Source organism: Sparus aurata, chromosome 22 (assembly GCF_900880675.1).
Source record: "Sparus aurata chromosome 22, fSpaAur1.1, whole genome shotgun sequence".
NCBI lineage: Eukaryota > Metazoa > Chordata > Actinopteri > Spariformes > Sparidae > Sparus > Sparus aurata.
Window position 1 is genome coordinate 21,708,684 of NC_044208.1, and position 15,668 is coordinate 21,724,351.

Consider the following 15,668-nt stretch of genomic DNA (forward strand, 5'->3'; position numbering starts at 1 on the left):
TAAGAGATACTATCCAAGACTCGTGAGCCAGAAGAAAAACCACCGAAGCTAATGCACTGAATGTAATTATACCGCTTCCGCAGCAGGGCCGGGTTTATGCAAATAACGCTGCCATGATTTCTGACCCGCCCATTAAATCCTGAACACAGAAATGTTGTAACACAGTTTGTGAGCCTAGCTCCAAAATTAAATTCTAAATGGTTGAATGGCTTTTTACATGTTTTAAGGAAATACATTTATGACCTTTTTAATGTGTTTAGAAGAAAATGGCCGAATTTGCTTTACACGGACTTTAAAGATCTTGTGATGTTGGGGAGATGAAGCAAATAAACAGCGCATTGATTTAGCCCAGTTCAGACCACTTCATTAAAATTTAAAGAAAGGGGGAGGAATGGTGGGAGCGTTCCCTGGGTCCTATGTTCCCATTTTCTTGTTTTAAGAGTAATAAACCCTAACCCTAACCCTAACCCTTTGGGTGAACAGCGGGGAACATAGGACCCGGGGAACATGGGGATGATCCCGGAATGGCTTTGCTATATACAAATTCAACATAAAATGACTGTTGTGAATAATGATCACAGGGGGGAGGGGACGGATGTTTGGGTTTGGAAATGGGAGTCAGTGGTCAACCTCTGTTAGAAAAACAAAACAAAACAAAATGCAATTTTATTGTTTTTTTTTTGTATCACAACAAACACATGAACAACAAATAAGAAAGAAAGTGCAGACAGACAGAGGCTTAACAGATGTATGATATGATGAAATGCTTTGCAATGAAAATGCAAATGTGAATGCAGCTAATTTGTTCACATGGGTTTATTACATTTATTTCAGTTGAGAACGTGCTTATAAATGTGTTGCTGCTGTTAATCTTTGTATAATTAATGTTGTGAATGATACCAAAATGTCCTATGTTTTAAAAAGGCTGTTGAACGCCACAGGTTTCTCTTATTGGGGTTTGGCCATACCAGAAGTTTGCTCACAACTCTCCTTTTGAACTACATTTCCCTTTTAGTTTTCGCAGCAGATTATTTGTAGTGTCTACTAATCAGGGTTTTTGTCATGACTGTAGATTCTTGTTCGTTGTGTTATTGTCTGGTTTTGTCTTGTGGTTTCTTGTATTTGATTTCCATGTCTTTGTATCATGTCTTGTGTCTTTTGTTTTGTATTTCCATGCCCTCATGTGGCCTTTAAGTTCTCCTGTGTATTTTCCTATGTTCTTCCCTCTGGCTCCCTCTGTCTATTGTATTGTTCCCTTCATGTTCTCTCATGTGCTCCTCCCCTTCGTTACCACACCTGGCCTCCTCCCTCCACTCTCTCCTCACCTTTTCCTCGTCTGTTCATTGGTGTCTGTGTATTTAGTCTGTGTGTTCCCTTCACTCCTGGTCCGGTCATTGTATTTGTCAGCCTCTGTCTATGTCCATGCTCCTGTCTGTTTCTTGTTCCCCACGGTATGTGTTTTTGGAGTTTTTTATTTTGCATTTTTTGATTTGAACTTTGTCCTTTTGTTTGTACTTTGTCTTGCTGTTTTTGTTGCTACTTTGCCTGTTGACAGCTTTTATTTAATAAAGCTCACCTTTTGTTTTTCCCCTGATTTTGCCTCATGTTCCCTGTTTAACTGCGTTTGGGTTCACCTCCTCTATCCTGAGTTTTCCCCTTTAACCCAGCCTGATGGAATGACCGGAAGAAGTAAAATGGACCCAGCAGACAACTGCAAACAGCTTTTGGATATTGAGAACAAATTGTGGGGGGATCTTGATGGTACTACGGACATAAGGGAGATGCTACAGGCAATAGCAGAATTTGACAGGGATCTGTTTAGTAAGCCCTGGTTGAGGGCAGTTCCATGTGCTGAGGAGCTAATTGCTGAAGTTGCTGAACTCAGGAGGACCTTGCTTAACAAGCAAATGGTAGCAACTTTCAGCTAGCTCCCAGTGTACAAGCCCATGCCTCAGCTCCAGCATCAGCCCATGCCTCAATCGCAATCCTGGACAAGCCTGCAGTTTCCCCTTTTTGTGGAACCCGCCTGGCCTACAAAGTGCCCCCACCAAGAAAGCGACGTTCTCGGCAGCGTCCTGGCTCCGTGAAGTCTGGCTCTGGAGCCCCAGCTCCATTGTCAACTGCCCAGCCAGCACTTGCCGGGTTTGCGCCACTAATGGTGTGGCTGACACCTAGGCCGACACCTGCCAGTGGCCCTCAGTCGGTGGACCGGCCGACACCTGCCAGTGGCCCTCAGTCGACGGCCCAGTCGACACCTGCCAGTGGCCTTCAGTCGGCGGACCGGTCGACACCTATCCCTGCTCCTCAGTCGGAGGCCTGGCCGAGGTCGTCTGCTGCCAGCAGCCCTTCATCAGCTCCCAGGCCACCAGCTCCCTGCGAACCTCTGTTGGTGGTCCGGCCAAGATCCAGGAGGGTTTCCTGTCATGACTGTAGATTCTTGTTCGTTGTGTTGTCTGGTTTTGTCTTGTATTTGATTTCCATCTCTTTGTATCATGTCTTGTGTCTTTTGTTTTGTTTTTCCATGCCCTCATGTGTCCTTTAAGTTCTCCTGTGTATTTCCCTATGTTCTTCCCTCTGGCTCCCTCTGTCTATTGTATTGTTCCCTTCATGTTCTCTCATGTGCTCCTCCCCTTCGTCCTCCCTCCACTCTCTCCTCACCTGTTCCTCGTCTGTTCATCAGTGTCTGTGTGTTCCCTTCACTCCTGGTCCGGTCATTGTATTTGTCAGCCTCTGTCTACGTCCATGCTCCCGTTCATGCGCCTGCTCCTGTCTGTTCCTTGTTCCCCACGGTATGTGTTTTTGGAGTTTTGTATTTTGCATTTTTTTTTATTTGAACTTTGTCCTTTTGTTTGTACTTTGTCTTGCTTTCTTTTGCTACTTTGCCTGTTGACAGCTTTTAGTTGATAAAGCTCGCCTTTTGTTTTTCCCCTGATTTTGCCTCATGTCCCCTGTTTAACTGCGTTTGGGTCCACTTCCTCTATCCTGAGTTTTCCCCTTTAACCCAGCCTGACAGTTTCTAGCATTCCCGTTCCAGCATTATGTTACTTGTGGTTGGATTTTCCTGCTGTAAGTAATGTCTTTTTCAAATAGTATGTAGATATTGTGTAAAAATTTAATCTCCTGTCATCTCCAGTCTTTAATGATTGATCCAAATGTCAACATACGTCCAGGTTGCAGTGCAAGTCCTGGCAGCCCCTTTATTGATAATAATCACTGGATCTGTACTTAGGACTTCTATCCTTTGGATGTTTTAGATGTGATATTTTTTTAGTTTGAATTGTGATGCCATTTTAATAGCAAACAAGACTGGTTGAATTTAAAAGGTAAGAGGGGGACTTAGACACCGTTGCTGATTTTGGTAAAGACAAATATTGCATGGTTTCCAGAAATCAAGCTTTCCTCGTTGCTGTGCAAACGACAGACACCACTTTTTTTTTTTCTTTTAAATGAAGAGTAACAATACTTATTTCTCTGACTTTACCTTGACAGCATTTGACCCACTTTGAAGACACAATATGATCTTCCTTTCTTGTGGAAAACAACATTTTGTTTATTTGTCATTAGGTGAGTTTCAGTGTTTTACTTCCATTATTTCACATTTTTCCCTTGACTTTATTACAGGTAGTTGCTTTCATTGACTGCATTGACTGCTCTGTACTATTGGACAAGATTGTTTAGATATTTATGATAAATCTCTGGGTTATCAGGCTTAATTAAACATTTTACCAGATTTTTTCTGCTGCAGGTATACTGAGCCTATCACTGCTTACAGGTCAGTTAGTAAAATGTTTCATACCTGAAAACACATTTACACATGTATTCTGATTTCTACACCATGATATAATGAAAGGGACTTTCTTTTACTGAGTTAATGGTGACACAACCTACAGCTATTGCCCTTTCTTTTTCCCAATTCCAGAATGTGACAAAGTCAAGCTGGTTGGTTCTTCACGTTGCTCGGGTAGAGTGGAGGTCTACCATGCCGACAGTTGGGGAACGGTGTGTGACGATCAGTGGAGCATTGTCAATGCTGAGGTGGTGTGCAGAGAGTTAGACTGCGGGACAGTTCTTGAGGCCAAGAAAGGGGCTTTTTTTGGAGAAGGAAAAGAAGGAATCTGGCTGGATGATGTGCAGTGTGCTGGTCATGAATCGTCTCTCCTCAAGTGTGAACACAGACCATTTGGGCTAAATAACTGTGGCCATGGTGAAGATGCTGGAGTTGTCTGTTCGGGTAGGGCTGAATCTCTTATCTCAGTTTATGTTTGCTGTACTTGACCCATTTAAAACACTTAATCCAATGGCAGAGTTTGTAGCTTTATTACAGAAATAGTTTTGGACACTTTTGGAAACATCCTTGTTTGCCCTCTTGTTAAGAGTTGAGAAGATTGAACGTCTGTCAACAAAATCTACCTATTGCTGGTACCACTGTTTTTATGACAACTGTGTCATTTCTGTTGCACTCAGAGTCGCAAATAACAAAACAGGATAAAGAAGAGTCTATTCAATCATTTAGTCTATAATGGAAATGTATCCCTATAGAACCTTTCTTTTCCCAGCTGACCACGCGCCTGGTAGCAGACAAAACAGTGTAGTGATAACGAAGTTTATGGAAAACCAATGGTGACATAGTTGTGCAGTCAACATCTACTTTGTAATCAAATGTTCAATTGCAATTGTAATACAGAGCTATTTGCCACTTACTTTTATAAATAAGAACATAAAATGACTTAGCTTTATAGGCCAAATAAAATGTATCACAACATAAGCAGACAAGTTTGCTAATTGCACAATCCAAAGTAACGTCCAGGTTTCTATCTTGAAGTGATCCGGCACGGCAAGTACTTTCCTCAAATTATATCAAGATACCAGATATGGAAACTATCAAGAGATTGAGAAATACAGCTGTGGAGAAAAGCAGCTAACACAGCATTTGTTTTAGGAACTGACGATATTATTGCATTTCAAATTCAAAGACAGTAGATTGTGTTATGATTGATTGCGAACTGTGCTTGAAATGCTTTTGTGGCAGTCACAAAGCACACACAGTTGATTTAAGCCTTTTATTGCTTGAATCAGTAATAGTAGCCACTGACACTGGGACTGAACGCAGCTAATGCGTCTTGGGTTCGACTTCTCTCCGGCGCATCTCCCATGCCTCCTCGAGGTCCAGCACGCTACTTCATATAAGGGAGAGAGTGATGAGCAACTGGGTGCCTGCCATGCCAATCACTCACCTGACGTTGCTCTCCTGAGCGCTCTCCACCTCTCTCTCCCGCAGCTGCACAACGACCATTTGCTCACCTCCTTTGGGTTGGCCTGAGCCCTGCCCGCCGCAGAGACTCGAGCACCGCGGCCACCTGCTGCATTTGCGCGGCCCAGCCGCCACTGTGGATGATCACATCATCCAAGTAGGCGGCCGCATACTCAGCATGTGGGTGTAGCACCTGGTCCATAAGGCACCGGAAGGTGGTTGGGGCACGATCAACTCAAACGAAAGTGTAACGAATTGGTAGGCGTCAAATTGTGAAACATCAATTACCTTACTATAGTCCACACAGAACCGGACAGACCCATCTTTCTTGGTCACCAGAACTATGGGGATACACCAGGCACTGTTAGACTCCTCTATTACCCCATCTCCAGCATGGCCGCCAATTCCTCCTGAATCACTTTTCTCTTGTGTTCTGGTAACCGATAGGGCCGCCACGCCGCCACACCGCCACGCCCAGGTGCGTCTCGATATGGTGCTGTATGAGGTCTGTGCATCCTGGCAGGGGGGAGAACACATCCGCGTAATGCTGCTGCAACCTGGCAATATCTGCTCCCTGGGATGGTGTGAGATGGTCACCACAGCGGAGTGAGGCGGGATTGGCGGATTTCAGCACCTCAGGCCCCAGCTCATCTCTCTCTTTTGTCACCAGGGAAACAGGCTCCGCCTCCCTGCAGGCTTTGAGGTGGTTGAAGTGGTAAATCTGTGTTGCCCCTCCCCTGTCAGAACCCACCATCTCATAGTCGACATAGTCCACTCGCCGTGTGACCATGAAAGGTCCTTGCCACTTGGCGAGTAATTTGGAGCTGGATGACAGGAGTAATACAAGCACGTTATCTCCCGGTGCAAATTCTCTTATCTAGTTCCTCTGTTGTACAGGCGCTGTTGACGCTCCTGGGCCATAAGCAAATTCTCCCATGATAGCTGCCCTATTGTGTGGAGTTTTGCTCCAAGGTCCAGGACATACTGAACTTCATTTTTACTTGGCACGGCCCCTCCTCCCAGCTTTCCTTAACCAGGTTCAGAGCCCCACGCAGTGTTCTGCCGAACAGGAGTTCAAAGGGAGAAAATTCTGTGGAGGCCTGGGGTAACTCCCACACTGCAAACAACAGGCCATCCTCGTGTACGTGAAATGGCCCTACGAGGTCCATACCAATCCATTCAAATGGGACCTCCATGGGTAAGGGGCACAAAGGCGCTCTTGGGATAGCCAGCTGGTTAACCAGCTGGCTTTAAGGGCAAGATTAACATCAGCGGTGTACATCTCCCCGAATGCCGGGCCAATAGTTTTGTCGCCCCCCATGTGCCCAGCCATTGGGTTATAATAAGCCACCTTCCCAATGGCTTTTTGGTACCAGCAAGTGGGTAATTTCTTTTCCTGTCTCTATAAATATGTCCCTAATCAATGCAAGGTGTGGCTATGCCTGTGCAGCGTCAGGGCGCACTAGTTCCTCCTCCCCATCTGCAGCGTCGGACAACCTCGCATCACCACTGAGCACTACACACATATCCCGTGTCGCTACTGGCCGTGAATGCACCCCCACACATTGCCCCAATAACTTAATAATCCCCGGCCAATCCATGCACACAATTAGAGGGTGCATCAGACGGGAGCTAACCGCAGCCATAACACTATGCTTTCCCCCCCCATGTCTAATTTCCACTGGCACCACAAGGTAACTGTTAATATACCCATGCACACACCTTATATCCACCAAGGATTCCTCCACCAAAGCCTCGGGCCAAACCAGTTTCAAGTGGATTATAGACTGCATACAGCCCGAATCCACCATTGCCTGATATATCCGCTTGAATCCTTACCAGAATGTCCCCCCTGGACCGGGGTAGGGTGTAGGCGGGCCAGTGACCCAGATCCCCTGGCAGACCTCCATAAGCGGGCACTCCCAGCCGAAGTGTCCGAGCTGCCTGCACCTCCAGCACTCCTACCCTGGCACCCGAGGAAGAGCAGAGGAAGCATAGGGAGAATTAGAGTGTTGTGCAGGGAAGGGCCGAATGAATGCGTGGTGTGGACCAGGAGCTGCGGGCAGCGGTACAGCTCACTGGCAGGCCGCCGGAGTCGGTCGGCCTGGAGTGGGAGGCTGGCCCTCGGGTGCCTGGCCCTTGTGGTGGACTGCCAGGTGATACTCCACGAGGGTAACTGCGGCTGTCAGGTCCGGTGGTCGGTGGCACCGCACCCACTCCAACGTCCCCATCAGGAGCCCCTCCACGAACTGCACGAGCATGACTTGCTCGAGCATCCGCTCCTCCAAAGCCATTTACCCTGGTTGTAGCCACCTGGTCGCGGTGTCCTTTAGCTGTTGGGCGAGCGTGAAGGGCCAGCCCGCGGACCCTAACTGGATGATCCAGAACCAACGACGGTGATCCTCAGGGTAGAAGCCCATCCTGTCCCGGACGGCTTTCTTCACCGCCGGCAGGGCGAGGGCTGCTGTCTGGGCCTCCACTGACAGTAAAGGGAGCAGTCGCACGGCCCACTCCATGGCCAACCGCATGCCACCGCTGTCAATTCGAGCATCTCCAGAAAACTCTGGGGATTGTCCTCCGCCGCCAGTTTGTGGAGCGCGATGCCCGCGAGCAAGTGGGTGGGGGAGATATTGCCCCTATCTCCAACCTAGCCAGCAACGACCGTGGCAGCTGGGTCTGCGCCTCCACCTGCTCTCAGTGCATCGTGGCGATCTCCCCTAGCATCTGACCCAGTGCAGTGGCTGGCTGCAGATGCTGTAGCTCTGTCATGTCTCTGTGTGCTTGCCGTCCAAGTCCAGTTGGGTGCCAATGTAACCTGTTTTGAGCTACCATGAGTCATCTCGGCAGTCACAAAGCGCACACAGTTGTTGATTTAAGCCTTTTATTGCTTGAATTAGTAATTCCCAATAGTAGCTACTGACACTGGGGACGAACGCGGCTCGTGCATCTCAGTTCGACTTCTCTCCGGCGCATCTCTCATGCCTCCTCCATCCAAGGTCCAGCACGCTACTGCATATAAAGGAAGAGAGTGATTAGCAACTGGGTGCCAGCCATGCCAATCACTCACCTGGCGCTGTTCTTCTGAGCGCCCTCCACCTCTCTCTCTCTCCTGCACCCGCGCCTCGACCACACTCACCTCCACAAGGCCATTGTGCAGTGCCCATGCATTCACCTCATGTCACCTTCATTCTACATCATGGTGTGGTTCATATTATAAAAACATATAAAATATAAAAACAAATTGACATCTATTATGAGACTGCACAAAAAAGACTATTTTGATAATTTGCTGCAAAAACACAAAAATAACATTAAGGGTACCTGGAGAGTGCTCAATGGTTTGATAAAAAACTGTAGTAAAAATTATTTTCCAGCATATTTTGTAAATAATGACAATTCAATTATTGAAAATCCAGAGGAAATTGCTAATGAGTTTAATGATTTTTTTGTCAATGTAGGCCCAAATTTAGCAAGGGAAATTAGTGATGTAGACCATAATTATGATTTTGCTTTCAACAGTAACAACTCAATGTTTCTTGGTGGAGTTTGTGAGAGTGATGTATTAGAAGTGGTACAGAAGTTTAAGAGTAAAAAATCCACAGATGATAATACTATTGATATGTCACTTGTAAAGGAAGTAATGGATTCTGTCCTCAAACCATTTACTTATGTATGTAATAAATCTTTTCAAACAGGTATTTTTCCTGATACGATGAAAATGGCTAAGGTGGTCCCAATTTATAAAAAATGGTGACGAACATATTATATCAAATTACAGACCTGTGTCTTTGCTACCTCAGTTTTCAAAAATACTTGAAAAATTGTTTGTAAACAGATTGGATAATTTTATGGAGAAATATGAGTTACTGAGTGACCATCAATATGGGTTTAGAAGCAACTGATCAACATCCTTAGCAGTGATGGAGTTTGTAGAAAATATAGCTACGGCTATAGATGAGAAACAATATGCTGTAGGTGTTTTTGTTGATTTACATAAAGCGTTTGATACAATTAATCATTCCTTACTACTGCAGAAATTGGAGTGTTATGGAATAAGAGGTGTTACACAAAATTGGATAGAAGTTATTTGAATAATAGGTTTCAGTATGTAAAAATTAATAATATTGTGTCACATTTTGGAAAAGTAACTTGTGGTGTACCACAGGGTTCGGTAAGTTATTTATACTTTATTTGAATGATATTTGTACAGTATTTAATAAGTTGAAATTCATTACATTTGCGGATGATACAAATGTATTTTGTTCAGGACCAGATATTAAAGAATAGTTGTCAACAGTAGAAAAGGAGTTGAACATGTTAAAAGAATGGTTTGATATTAATAAGTTATCATTAAATGAAAATAAAACAACATGTATGGTATTTGGTGGTGTTAGGGCTAATTGTGAAATTAAATTATTCCTGAATGGAGTAAAAATTGAAAGAGTATATGAGATTAAATTCTTGGGAGTAATTTTAGATCATAAATTCAGTTGGAAGCCACATATAGAATATATTAAAAATGAATTAGCTAAATCTATTGGTATTATTTACAAAGTAGGGGATTTGTTGAACAATAAATGTCTGCGTATATTATACTTCTCACTTATAATGCCATATATGTCATATTATGTTGAAGTTTGGGGAAATGCATGCAGGACATACATAGACCCTATAATTAAACTCCAGAAAAGAGTTACTAGAATAATCAATAAAGCTTCCTATCGCGAAACCACTAATAAATTATTTATAAAGTCTGGCATCTTAAAATTCTTAGACATTGTACATATAAAAACATTAGAAATATTATTTCGAGCAAGGAATAAAAGTCTTCCCACCTGTATTCAACATTTTTTTAAATTGAGAGAAAAAAACTATAATTTAAGAGGGTTGTGTGTCTTTGAAATATGTAAAGTGAGAACTAATGTTAAATATAGATGTGTTTCATTTTTGGGAGTTCAATTATGAAATGGACTTAGTGATGAACTGAAATTGTGTAGATCACTGTTGAGTTTCAAAAAAACATTGAAAGGTAAAATAATTAAGGATTACAACGTTAAATAACTGAAATGTGAAATGATTAAGAAGTAAGAATTTAGTAAATTTAGTAAATTTTTGTTATGTTTTTTTGTTGTTGTTTTTTCTTCCTCTTTGTGTTACTGATACTTTGGGTTATTTCATGGATTGCACAGGATAGGCAAAAATAAGCCTTGGCTTCAGCCTATTCCTTTTTCAGTTACAGAGTTTGTTTAATATTTTTTTTTTGTGAGAAAATGTTGAGTGGAAGTCTGTATGATAATATTTGCCAGTTGATTGCACATGATTTAAGTATTTTATATTGTAACCGAAATAAAACTATTCATTCATTCATATTCATTCATTCATTCATATTGCACTCCCGTAATGTTAGTGTACAAGATAAAAAAAAATGGAATCAGCAGAGGCAGACATTTCCTGATTTTTAGTCCATAGTGTGGGTCAAGCTCCAAAAACGTTTGCTTATGCACTTTCCACATTTCAAGTCAATAGTGTCGTTGGTTAGGCCTCATCTTATCACATCATCAAGGGAATTTTTGTAGACTTTGGAAAGCTCCATTAAGGTTTTGAAATGCAGAGTCTTACTCCTCCTGCTGAGCAAACTGAACTTCAAAGACAGAAAAAGAAGTGCCCCTTTGAAAATACATTTCCGCCATTGCTATGAACATTTTACAAGATTTTTTGGCTGACTTTCAAATTGCGTAACATGACACTTTTGTGTTGAGACTGTCAAACATGATAATTATTTTTTTAGTACTTGCTACCATGCAGTACAAAGATTTAAAGGCCCTGAAACAAGTGATCATATGTAAATAAGACAGACATTTTGGTTCTTGGCTTGGACTCATTGCCTTCCACATGAAGGGATTAGGTAACATCAAAGACTATCTCGATTTAATTATATTTCTTCCTGAATGATTTGCAGAACACGTGAGGGTGGTCAACGGAAGCAATCGGTGTAATGGCAGATTGGAAGTCTACCATGAGGGCCATTGGAAACGAATATGCAGCAGTGACTGGGGCAAGGCAGAAGCTGACGTGGCGTGCCAAGAAATTAACTGTGGCACTGCTGTCACTCCCACTGACAATCTACATTTTGGAGAGGCACGTGACATGGTTGGAATCAAGACCTCTTGTTTTGGAAATGAGAGCTCGATCTCACAGTGCAAGCTTCAAGAATTTAAGGAAAGCTGTGTTGATGCTACGGTTTTCTGTGCAAGTGAGTCAAAAACTACATCTGTAATTTTGTAGTGAACTGTACATGGTTAGACTGTCTTTTCTTGTCCACCTGACAGACAGTAAGCCACTTCGGCTGATGAACGGGACTAATCGATGCAATGGCCGAGTGGAACTCTTCCATGATGGACAGTGGGGAACAGTTTGTGATGACAGATGGGGCATGCAGGAAGCAGCTGTCGTGTGCCGCGAGATGAACTGTGGGAATGCTCTCTCAGTCAAGTACAATGCCTTCTTCGGTAGAGGTCGGGATCAGGTTTGGTTGGACGATGTTGAGTGTTCTGGTCATGAGAAATCCCTTGCTGACTGCCCGCACAGAGGTTTGGGAGAACACGACTGTGACCACAATGAAGATGCTGGTGTTGTTTGCTCAGGTAACACATGCTGAACTGTCTGTTGTTAAAATGTGAAGTACTTGAATGAAATCAGGTTGCTCAGAATCCTGATAATTGCATTTGTGTACCATAGTGATGCACGCATCAGTGTTTCCCACAGTAATTTCGGAGACTGACGCTGGGGGGGTGGCAGGTAGTTTGGGTCATCATACTGTAATATTTATACTTATGTCATAGGCTACTTCAGTAATTTCATTTTTTTTCTCTGGTTATAATGGTCTCACACAGCCATCATGAACTCCCCTGCATGGGCTTGGAATGAAGATTCATCTACTATTGTACAGACATACTATTTTATTATTTGTTTCAAGAGAGGAGTTATCTAAGTGACCAGTTTAATCCTCTAGCTAAATATCCAACATGCTAGTTAACCTCTCCGCACCCACCCGCCTGCAGATGGGCGATTTCAGATAAATGACTGTATGTCTACACTGCGCAGTGACGTATCCCGCTTCAACTTTCATCAATACGGACATACTATACGTCGTTAGAAAGGGTAGAATCTCCGCAATTCATTCATCCAGTTGATTTTGCAAAAATCATGAGCACCAAACCATAAATCATTGATATTTACCAGCATGGTAAACGTTAGTCACAAGAAACACACTGTGACTCCCTACCTTTGATGCGGCCATAAAGCCGTAATATGTGTCCATTACTCAATTATTTATATTCCAGTTGTCCGTAAGAATCCACTGATCAAAAGCATCAAAATGGTTTTTCATAAAATTACTCCAGCTTGTGAATATCGTCCTGTAAAGTCCATTTGTTTACCGTCTACCAACTTTGTTCGACAAAAAGAATCCATACTTTCCCGGCCGCAATCAGAGTGTTCTCTAGTTCCTGTGTTGTTGGGTATGCTTGTTTTCATCACTTTTCTGGCTGCAAAATAAAAGTGTCCCCATCTTTTTCTGTTCAGTTTTCACCCCAGCACAGCCCGTGAAGTAGAGCGCTGCCTGTTTGAAGGACCAATAGGCTTTGTTTACTGTTTTTCTCTGCCTTAGTATAGGGCAGGGGTCGGCAACCTTTACCACTCAAAGAGCCATTTGGACCCGTTTCACACAGTAAAGAAAACACTGGGAGCCACAAAACCCTTTTGAAATTTAAAATGAAATAACACTGCATATAATGGTTTTTTTTTGCCTTTGTGCTATGTATAAACAAACTATAATGTGTTACACTTATGAAATCAATGACGACTGCAGAGAAAATGAAATAACATTTCTGCATGCAACAAAACATGTTTAACTCCGAAAAAAAGACGTTGGGTTGAAGGTTAAGTAAAATACTCGATGTCTATTTGAGTCCTTCTTGTAGTAATGAAAAAAAAATGCCGAACTTAAATTATCCACTTGCAGCAAACCAAAAATGCTGTCCTCTCTCTGTGTGCCATCATCCTATTACTGGCTATTTCACTGAACAATGAAAAAATATGAATATATGCAAAACAATAGGCAATCAAAATATGTATCATACTTGGTCAATGTGATTTCTGCTCCTGAACCTCAGCGCACAGCGTCTGCACATCGGGGCTGTATGCCGTCACCTTCATCTTCACACAGGATTGCAAGCTGTCATCTGTGAGGCGTGTGTGATGTTTGTTTTTAATAAAGTTCATGTTGGAGAACACCTGCTCACATACATATGTGGATCCAAAGATCGACAGGACTCCAAGTGCATACTTTTTCATGTTCACATAAATGTCGGGGATAGCATTCCAAGTTTCGAACACAAGTTCGTCTGGCTTGGGGAGGTTTTCAATATCACGCCATTTGTGATTCTGAGCAAGAACGGCCTTCTGACGTGAAACATCTTCAAGGTCCGCGTCTTCCGCGTCTTTCAGTCTTCCGAAACGGCTTTTTTTTCTCTTCTCCATCCAGATATTTTTGAGCAAAGGCTGCGTGTTTATTCTGGAAATGTCTTGCGACATTTGACTTTTTGTTGTTGGCTAGTTTCTCATTACATATTAAGCACACTGGTAAACCAGTCTCATCAGCAGTGAAAGCAAATTAATCTGCCCACGTAGCATTGAACGTCCTGTTTTCTTCAGACACTTTTCTTTTCTTTGAATTCTCCATATTTGGCCTACCTGGGGTCGAAAAGTTCAAGAAACTGCACACTGGCGGGTGTCACACATTGGAGGTTGTGACGTGTATTAAGAGCAACAAAAATATTTTAACACGTTTTATTCCGATGTTACAAGATCCTCATAATCTTCATAGAATTACATTTTGAAAATGAACAAACTAAAATAAAATACATTTTAATTAAATACTCATTAATTATTTTCAAAAGCTGAGCCGCATCAGAGGGATCAAAGAGCCGCATGCGGCTCCGGAGCCGCGGGTTGCCGACCACTGAATTAGATGTTTCTGATACTCTTTAACTCACTGTAACAGTCAGTCATAGGCGACATTTTTGTCATTTTGTAACTAACACATAGCTGCTTCGGAGCGGCACACAGACCCACCATCTTTCACTGTGTGTGTGTGTGTGTGTGTCTGTGTGGGTTCAAAAAACATATTATCATATTATTATTTTTTTCACTAATACAGCCCTAAACTAGCATAACTGAAGTCATTAAAAGTAATGCAAACAAAAAGAGACTGACTGAAACGTCTGTATGCATTGGAAAGGCAGAAATATTTTTTCACATATCATATTTAGGGGGCAAATTAGACTATGGCGGGCCTCCTGCAGCCTCTCACAGTTATCCTCGGCTGTTCCTCTTTTTGTGGTTGTTCTTGGGTGTTAAATCACAGATAGAAGCAGTACTATCTCTTCTCCTTTCCGCAAACCCTTTCATCCTCAAAAGCATAGGGAAATACTACATCTCACTGCTGAGCTAATAACATTCTTCTCCAATATCTTAAATACAATAGTTAACCACAACCCTAACTGCTTCCATTTCAGCCTCAGTCAGATTGTATAACGGGACAAACCGCTGCTCTGGAAGAGTGGATGTCTCCCAGGGTGGCAAATGGGGGAAAATTTGTAACAGTAACTGGGGCCAAGAAGAGTCTACAAGGCTGTGCAAGGAACTCGGCTGTGGACCTCCAAAAAATTCTCAGGAAAGCTTCCATTTTGGTGACACCAGACTGAAAGGGTATAGGACCACATGTGCCAGAAATGTGAGCTCTATCTCTGACTGCACATTTCTACAAATCACAGGGACATGTGAAGGTGTTTCTCTTTCATGTACAGGTAAGACGGTGTAAGGTAAGTGATGTTTGTCTTCTCTCAAATATGCTGGAGCTGGATGACATTTAAAGAAATGAATAAATACATTAAATAAAAACTCAGCAGCAAAGTGTCTTTCCAGAAATCATGACCCGGCTCCTCAAGATAATCCTCTTTGCTGTGAGCAGTTTCATCAAGGAGCTATTTTCTTTCTGCTGAACCATACCTACAAATGGTATCACTAAAGAAAAAAATTTAGTCTACTTATGGACAAAGGCTCGTGCTTGTGACAGCTGGTGGCAGCTGAGCTTTAACATTTACTAGCCTAGTAAGCTAGTCTCTCATCCATGAGTGGATGCACACTTCCCTCGGTGAGGTGACACTGAAAGAAATACATGAAACTGCTCACAACAACGTCTGTGGATTATCTTGATCAAGCTGGTGATAAGACTGTTGTCTTTGTTGTTGATTTTTTCCAGATCTATTTCTTTGGTGCTTTAAAAACCACAAACGGAGTGCCATCGAGTTCCATTATATTTGAAAGAATGCCGACATCTCAAATAAATAGCACT